Genomic DNA, 8,011 nt, shown 5'->3' with positions numbered 1-8,011 from the left:
TAACACCATTTTCATTTAGGGCATCTGCCAGACGAGGGTGACTCTTCAGCTTGTCTGTACCCGTGGTATGGTACTAACATCCTTCCAACTGGGGTTACAGGTTGGACCCCAATCAGTTTAGAGAGGGGCAGATCGGTTAGATGATTACTTCTTACAGTTACAGTTTCAGTATTCAGTATTCTGTAATCAGTCCCAGTAATCAATAAAGAACTCAGATAGTTCTACAGAACTATGGCTATCAGTTATCAGTTACTTAGCCAACAAAATTCAGTACTTCAGTTTCAGTCTAAACTTTCAGTTAATAGTAATCAGTTACCAGAATTCAGCACTTTAATTTCAGTCTAAACTTTCAATTATCAGTATTCATTTACCAAAAATTAGTACTTCAATTTAAGTCTAATTTAGACAGACGTTATATGAGCAGTATTGCATATTCAGCATGTTCAGTAGTTACAGTTTTGCATGTACTCTCATCTAGCTACTTCATGATGTTTATTCAGTCAGTTATCATCTTATGCATATGAACCCATGTACATCAGCCTACCTCACTTAGAATACCAGTACATTCAAAGTATTGACACATACTTTCTCTTTGCACTATGATGTCTCATATCATAGGTTCAAACGCACGGGTTCCTGATCATACTTAGCAGCTCAGGATATTAGCAGCAGATTCAATAATGAGTTCTCATCCATCGAGGATATTATCTTATTTTTGTATTTCAGTTTGGTCAGTAGTGACTTTAGTCAGAGTTAGTTGAGGGTTTGTCCCATCAACTCCATACTCAGACAGTTAGAGGCTTTCAGACTAGTACAATTAGTTATTCAGTTTTCAGATATTATTATCAGTACACTCAGTTGTTATTTCAGTATTTTGTGAACCTTATGGCATTTTCAGTTATACTTCCACATATATTTTCAGTATTATTATTCAGTGCTCACAACAGGTACCAGTCATGGGTTAGCTTGTGATCCTTCGGTGTCATAAGTACTGTGTGACATCTAGGGTGTAGACTCGGGGCGTTACATACTCCTTCTTGGATCAACATTGTAAGGAACATGGGTACCCTTCGGTTTTGGAGATGCATACCCTCTTCTTCTCATGGGACAACCTACATTATAGATAGTATACCCATTCACACTACTTCGACCTTGATAAGATGTACTACAAGGAGAAGAATATAAATCTTTATACTCCATACATGCAATCTCACCATGGCTTTCATAATATTTACGAATGAAGGTGTTATACCTTACACCAATTCTAGATTTGGAGTGGGAAGTATAAAACTCCTCACATGTCTCAACTTCATTATAAGAACCATCACAAGGCCCTACATCATCTGCATATTCACCATAAGCACTAGGCACTTCATTCACCTCATTTTCTCCCTCAAAACTATTACTCTCAATTCTGCCCATGTTTTGATCATGGCTATATTCATAGCCCCCATAATCTCCAACACCATCGTAATCATAACATTCCTCACTACAATCATAGTCTCCCATGTTGTAGTCATAATAATCCGAGGCTACCAAGATATGTCCCCCTTATATCACTTTGTACCTAAAAACTGAACAAATAAGATTAGTAGTAAAGGCACCTCACCAACACTCGTATGCACTCACCTTTGTAATCCTCACAATTGGAGCAGCAAATATTGAAAGTTGCTTATATTTTGGTAGTCAATAAGGTGTCAATCATTACTTTACGACCGGAATAGATTCTTGTTTGATCTACTCAAGACACAAAATAAAATCTACTTATGAACTTGAATCAAAGAAATTCAATGAATCAAAATGACAAAAGCACACAAAGAACGAAAACACGAAGAAAACGAATTCAAAACTAACTCACAATCTAGTAGGTAATTACTAGTTTGTCAATTAGTACTAGAATCAAGAAATGAAACTAAAGAAACAATGAATTGAAACCAAGAATCCACAATTTTGAGCTTAGGGTCAGTTTTTTTATAAGTGATGATGTGGCAACTTGCTATTGGTCGTTGAAAATTGTTGGAACTTTGAAAAATTTTCTTTTCTCTAAGTTTTAGTTGATCAATCTTCACTAAGGAAGGTGTAGTTTTGGTTTTGAGAGGGGAAAATGTCAGAATTGAAGCCTTTTTCAAGCTCAAAAGAGTTCGAAATTATAATGGTCCCCCCTACCCCGTACTTTCCTTATACTTGAATATTCCCTTTGTTGCTTCCTTCTTTTGGATGGCTTGGAATATGCTTGGAATATTCTTTGAGCAAACAAGTACTACACTCTCTCGTTCTTCTTTTTTCTAGATCAAATAATCACTTTTGAATATTCTTCTTCAACAAGATATGAAGAACTTGAAGAACATTAAGAACATTCAAAGTTTGACCAAGGTTGACCCTTAAGCAAATGAAAGTTTGACCAAGGTTGACCCTTAAACAAATTGCCTCTAAAGTTGATGATTCTTGAAAATCCAGGGTCATGTTGATAAACTAAGCACAAATACCACAATTTTAAGTAAAAAAATGCCACAAGCACCTTTTCCAAAAATGAGATCCACCTCAAGTTTCTTCAAACTCAAGCTCAATAATGATGGATGACTCAAAACAACCCGAATTTAGCTCAAATTTTAGATCTAGACTCTATTAATGCTAGAGAAGAAGGATCTAGCACTAAAAACTAACAAAATATATAAAAATTACCTAGATCTAAGTCTCAAATTTCTGCCAAAGGGTAATAACGTGACACTACTATTTTTTTTTGGATTTCGACTCTCTTTTGTTTTGATTTTCTTAAGATAACAACAATCCAACACTTAGAATTGTAGGAACAATTCTAAACGTGGATCTTGATACCAAATTATATAAGTATAGGCCTAAAGAGAAGAAGTCTAAGAGAAACAAGATAACAAACAAATGCAATAAAAAAAAGATAGATAAGATGACATAAGAAGTTACGAAGAATAAAGAACCAAACCGTATATCAAACGATAAGACCCTTAAATTCGCAAAAGTCAAACACCAATCTTTTTGCGGTGACCGCTAAGGAAATCAACTCCGCCTTACAACCACCATTTCTAAGCAAATGTCAATAATGACTTTCCCAAACCCTACACTAATGACTATTTCAAGCCCTACACTACACTCTCAAAGAGAGAAGAAAAGTTTCAATGTCTTTTAAATATCCATCATAAACTAAGGAAAATAAGACTAATAGGAACCTATTTATAGCCTAGCTTATTGCATCATAAAATGATCAAACTACCCTTGATAAAAAGGGGCGCCTATGGAGTGTAATAGAAGTGCACAAAAAGATCAAAACACCCTTAATGAGAGTAACAAAAGGGGCAGCCTTAGAGTGTAGACATGGGGCGGCTTTGGAGTGTTTGAAGCTCATCTTCACACTTCAATATATGCACCCTCGGGTAGGCATCAAAGGCAAGCCCCCAAGCGATTTTCACACACGGAATTGCTTTATATTGTGCTCAAGATGGGTCCTCCATGCATGTTCTTGTGTCCTCGAGGTGACAAAAGCTTGAGTCTTTATTGTGTTGGTTTCCAATGATGTCTTCAAAAGTTATGATAAAAAGATGCAAAAAATTTTTTTTGAGAGATAATAGTGTCTTTAATCATGTTAATGCATGCATACATTGCATTACTAATATCATGAATTTTGAGGTATTAGTAAGATACAATATAGTATAAGGTGAAAAAAAATACCAAACAAGATATTAATAATACACATTAAACTAATGCATGCATTAACTTTTCAATACATTCCACCAAACGAAACTTAAAGAGTATATGGAAGTGTGAAAAAGCAGTACTTCGTTGCTTCTTTTTGCTTTAACCTTCTGTTAAGTTGTTACTTAATATTATGACCCTTAATTAATTATTATAAGTCATCTAAATATTAAAAAAATAATAATATTTAATAAAAGCATAAAATAGATATAAAATAATAAATTAACTCTTAATGTTTTAAATTAACTTGATGTCTTATATGAGGCCTACTTAAATTTTCTCCACAAATATTTTTTCATAGTAATTTTGCTATATCACTTCTAATTAGTTATTATAAGTCATTTTAGACATGTCTACTTTGCTGCTTCAATCGTGACTTTACTATATCACCCCTAATTAATTATTATGGTTATCTAAATAATGTGTCACTTAAATTGAAAAAGAAGAATAAGTATTATAAATCACAATAATTAAAAACTTAAATTATTTTTAAAATATAATTGATTATCAATACCACAAAAGTTTGTATAAGGAGAATAACATATATTATTTAAAAATTACATAAAAAATATTATAAATTACAATAGTTAATAATTTAAAATATCTAAAAAAAATTAAGGTATATATTAAAAAAATACGTAAAAAACACTATAAATCACAATAATTAACAACTTAAAAATTTAAAAGATATAAAATATTTGGTTTGTCTTTCGAAATTATATTAGTGTCACTCAAATTAAAATACAAGAAAAAATATTACAAATCACAATAATTAAAAACTTAAATTATTTTTAAAATATAATTGAGTATCAATGCTACAAAAGTTTGGACAAGGAAATTAACATATATTATTTGAAAATTACATAAATATTATTATAAATTACATTAATTAACAACTTAAAACATCTAAAAATATAATTAAAAATATAATTAATTATTTAAATTTGATGTATATCACATAAATTGACAACAAAACATAACATTCCTATGTACTTAATTGAGAACAAACATAAATAAGAATATACTTTCTTTAAGCTAGCCCTCATGTGTCTTATATATGTATAAAACATTCATAAAAGAATTTTTTGAACTCGAGGATGAAAGTACTTAATTTTACTCATAAATTCAGTATACATCTCTTAGACACTGTGGTAGAATAATATATATATATATATATATATATATATATATATATATATATATATTTTAAAACTACAACAAGAATTTTACTCCCTTCATTTCATAATAAATGAATTATTGGATTTTGACACACATATTAAGAAAGAAGAATTAAAGACATAAATTTAACACAACTTTTCATTTTTACCCAAAAAAAAATTGATCTTGTAATACCTTTTTAAAAGTTAATTGATTGTCAAATCATAAGGGCAAATTTACAAAAAAATTCAATGATTCACTTATTTTGAAACACCAATAAATACCCCAACAATTCACTTATTCCAAAACGGAGGAAGTACTAGTCAACATAACAATAATTCAAAATATTTTGAAAATATATGAGAAAATATAGTGTTTCTAATAAATTTTTACAGCGATAAAAATAAATTGTAATCACAAATAAAATATAAAGAAACATGATTTTTTTATTAATAAACAATATGGGTACAAATTCGTTCCTTCTTTTCTCTTGATTTTCTTCGTAATTCGAGAACCGTCAGTAGCTTATTTCTCAAACATAGACATATTTGGATTTGATATAAATTTTTCCGTAATTAGAGAGTCGTTAGTGGCGTATTTCTCGAGCGTAGGAATATTTGGATTTGATCATTTTCTCCGTAATTCAAGGATTGTTAGTGGTATATTTCTCGAACGTAGGAATATTGGATTTGATATCCATGAAAGGAGTGTTGGGCCGTTAATGGCGTATGATTTGGATTTGATCTCCACGAAAGGAGGGTTTGCCAAGAGGGTTGGGCCGTTAGTGGCGTATTATTTGGATTTTATCTCCATGAAAGGAGTGTTTGTCGTGGTTCTTCTTGATGAATTTGATTACCAATAAAAGAGGGTTTTGATTTATAAATATCCCATGAATTTATTGGGGTTTTGAAATGCCTATTTAAGTAAATATTTGTCCCTTTATATAGGCATAATTCAGGATCTAGGTACAGTCCAAGTACTCTAACACAATTTGAATTCTTCTCGTAGAGTCCACAAATTTTAGATATCTATGTATAGTCAAAGAAAATTATTTAACCCACAAGGAAAAAAAAAGTTTATTCTTGCCCAAAGAAAAGACTTTTACATCAAGAAAGAGAAGTGCTCGTTCGTTAAGGAGGAACCGAGGAGGTAGACTTCTTGGGGCATGTCATAAGCCAAATCAAGATGGATGAGGCCAAGTAATTCTTTCTAATTTTTTACAATAACAATTATTTTTATACTGTAATTTGTGATATAAGAAATTGATTGAATGATAAACATCCCTCACTTTCAATTCAAAAATTGTGAATTTCGGTGACCATGGGAGCAAAAGAGGTAAAAGATCTTAGGAAAAAGTAAAAAATTGTAATTTGTTACCACTATCGATGTACATTAATTATCTTTTCATTCAATGTGTATAAATCTTAAGAAAATAACGTTGAAACTTCGGTTTTAAGATCGGACAAAACATTACTATCACAAATTTTGTGATAAGAAGCAACTTTCCAATGCCACTGTTGAAGATAAGTTATTTTTGAAGGGCGTTTACTTTCTCAATTTTAATTTATTTCTTTTATTTTTTAATTCATTTAAAAAATCTTTTTTTAACTCTTTAATTTTAAATTTTTATATATTCAAGACAAGATTAAAGAATATTTAGATACATTCAACATTTCTTTAATTTAAGAGCAAACGATTAAAAAAATTATGTTACTCTTTAAAATTTTGTGTCAAATCAAAACTAGACAAACATATTGAGACAGATGAAATATTATATAGGAGTATTATTATTAGAAAAAAATACATAAAGACATCATTGAACTTGACCCAATTTTTTAAAAAGACACTTAAAGTTTGAGGGTGTCTGATTACCCCATCAAACAACTTTAAAGTATTATTTGTATATTCTTTTTCACCCAACACTAATTGCACCAAAAATGTGCAAATGACGTGCCAATCACAATTTGACACGTGTCAAATTAATTTTAATATTTTTTCTAAAAAAGAAATTATGTTCATATGCTTTTGGATAATTCTTTTTCTTTTTCTTTATTTCTTTTCTTCCTTTCTTTGTCAAATGCTTTTAGAATTTCCTCCGCCATAGCTATCTAGCTCCATAATCGTCGTTATTATCAATTTCGCTGTAAAAAGATCGAGTTATTGCTAAACTATCACTAACCAATTTATAATTATCAAACCCATCCAAATTCAAATCTAAATACTCAAATTACCACCAAATATTTAGAATCTAAACACTCAAATTACCACCAAACTAAAATTTAAAATTTGAATCAACATCTTTTCAAGCAAAAACTTAACTTTCACATTGGATATTCCACGACATCACCACTCCCACTTAATCTCCATTTCATGAGAAAAAGAAGTCATTGAAGCCATTGGAACTATTTAATCTTTCTTAGAAAAAAATTTAAAAAAAATTAAAATTATTTTTTCTGAAAAATTAGCAATAACCGATTCAATAAAAATCAAAATAAAATATGAAAATTGTCCTTTATAATTTTGGGTATATAATTGCAGAACTTTCAGTTCATGCCCTTAGCAAACAGTAATGTGCCAAAAGATTTGTGATGACTCCAGGAATATAGTGTTCTCTAATATCAAAGCTCAATGAAGTATATCAACAGAGAATATACAACATTAATCAGGTTAAGCAATAAATCTGGATAAAGAACACCCAATATTGAAGAAAATAACATGTGGTGATGGGTATGTTTGGTATGAAGGAAAACATTTTCTAGAAAATGTTTTTCAATTTTCTCATGTTTGGTTGACTTAAAAATTTTAGAAAATATTTTCCAAATCAACTTATTTTTCTCAAATTTAAGGAAAATGATTTTCCTTCAAAAAGTAAGGAAAATATTTTTCAAAATTCTCTTTCAACCTCACTCTTAAATTGAAATATTCACACAACTCTCAAAATCACTCATCCCTACTCCAACTCTCAATCCCCCACCCCGCCCCCTACTTAAAAAAGATTTTAATTTTTTTTCTTACCTCAACCCTACCCAAAACCCAAACCCTACTCCTTTACCCTTTCCAATTTTTATTTTTTTTAAATTCAAACTTTTTCCTACCTCCCCTGCCCGACCACCCTACCAACTTCCTCCCC

This window comes from Capsicum annuum, chromosome 11 (assembly GCF_002878395.1).
Source record: "Capsicum annuum cultivar UCD-10X-F1 chromosome 11, UCD10Xv1.1, whole genome shotgun sequence".
NCBI lineage: Eukaryota > Viridiplantae > Streptophyta > Magnoliopsida > Solanales > Solanaceae > Capsicum > Capsicum annuum.
Note: the sequence above shows the minus strand (reverse complement) of the source record.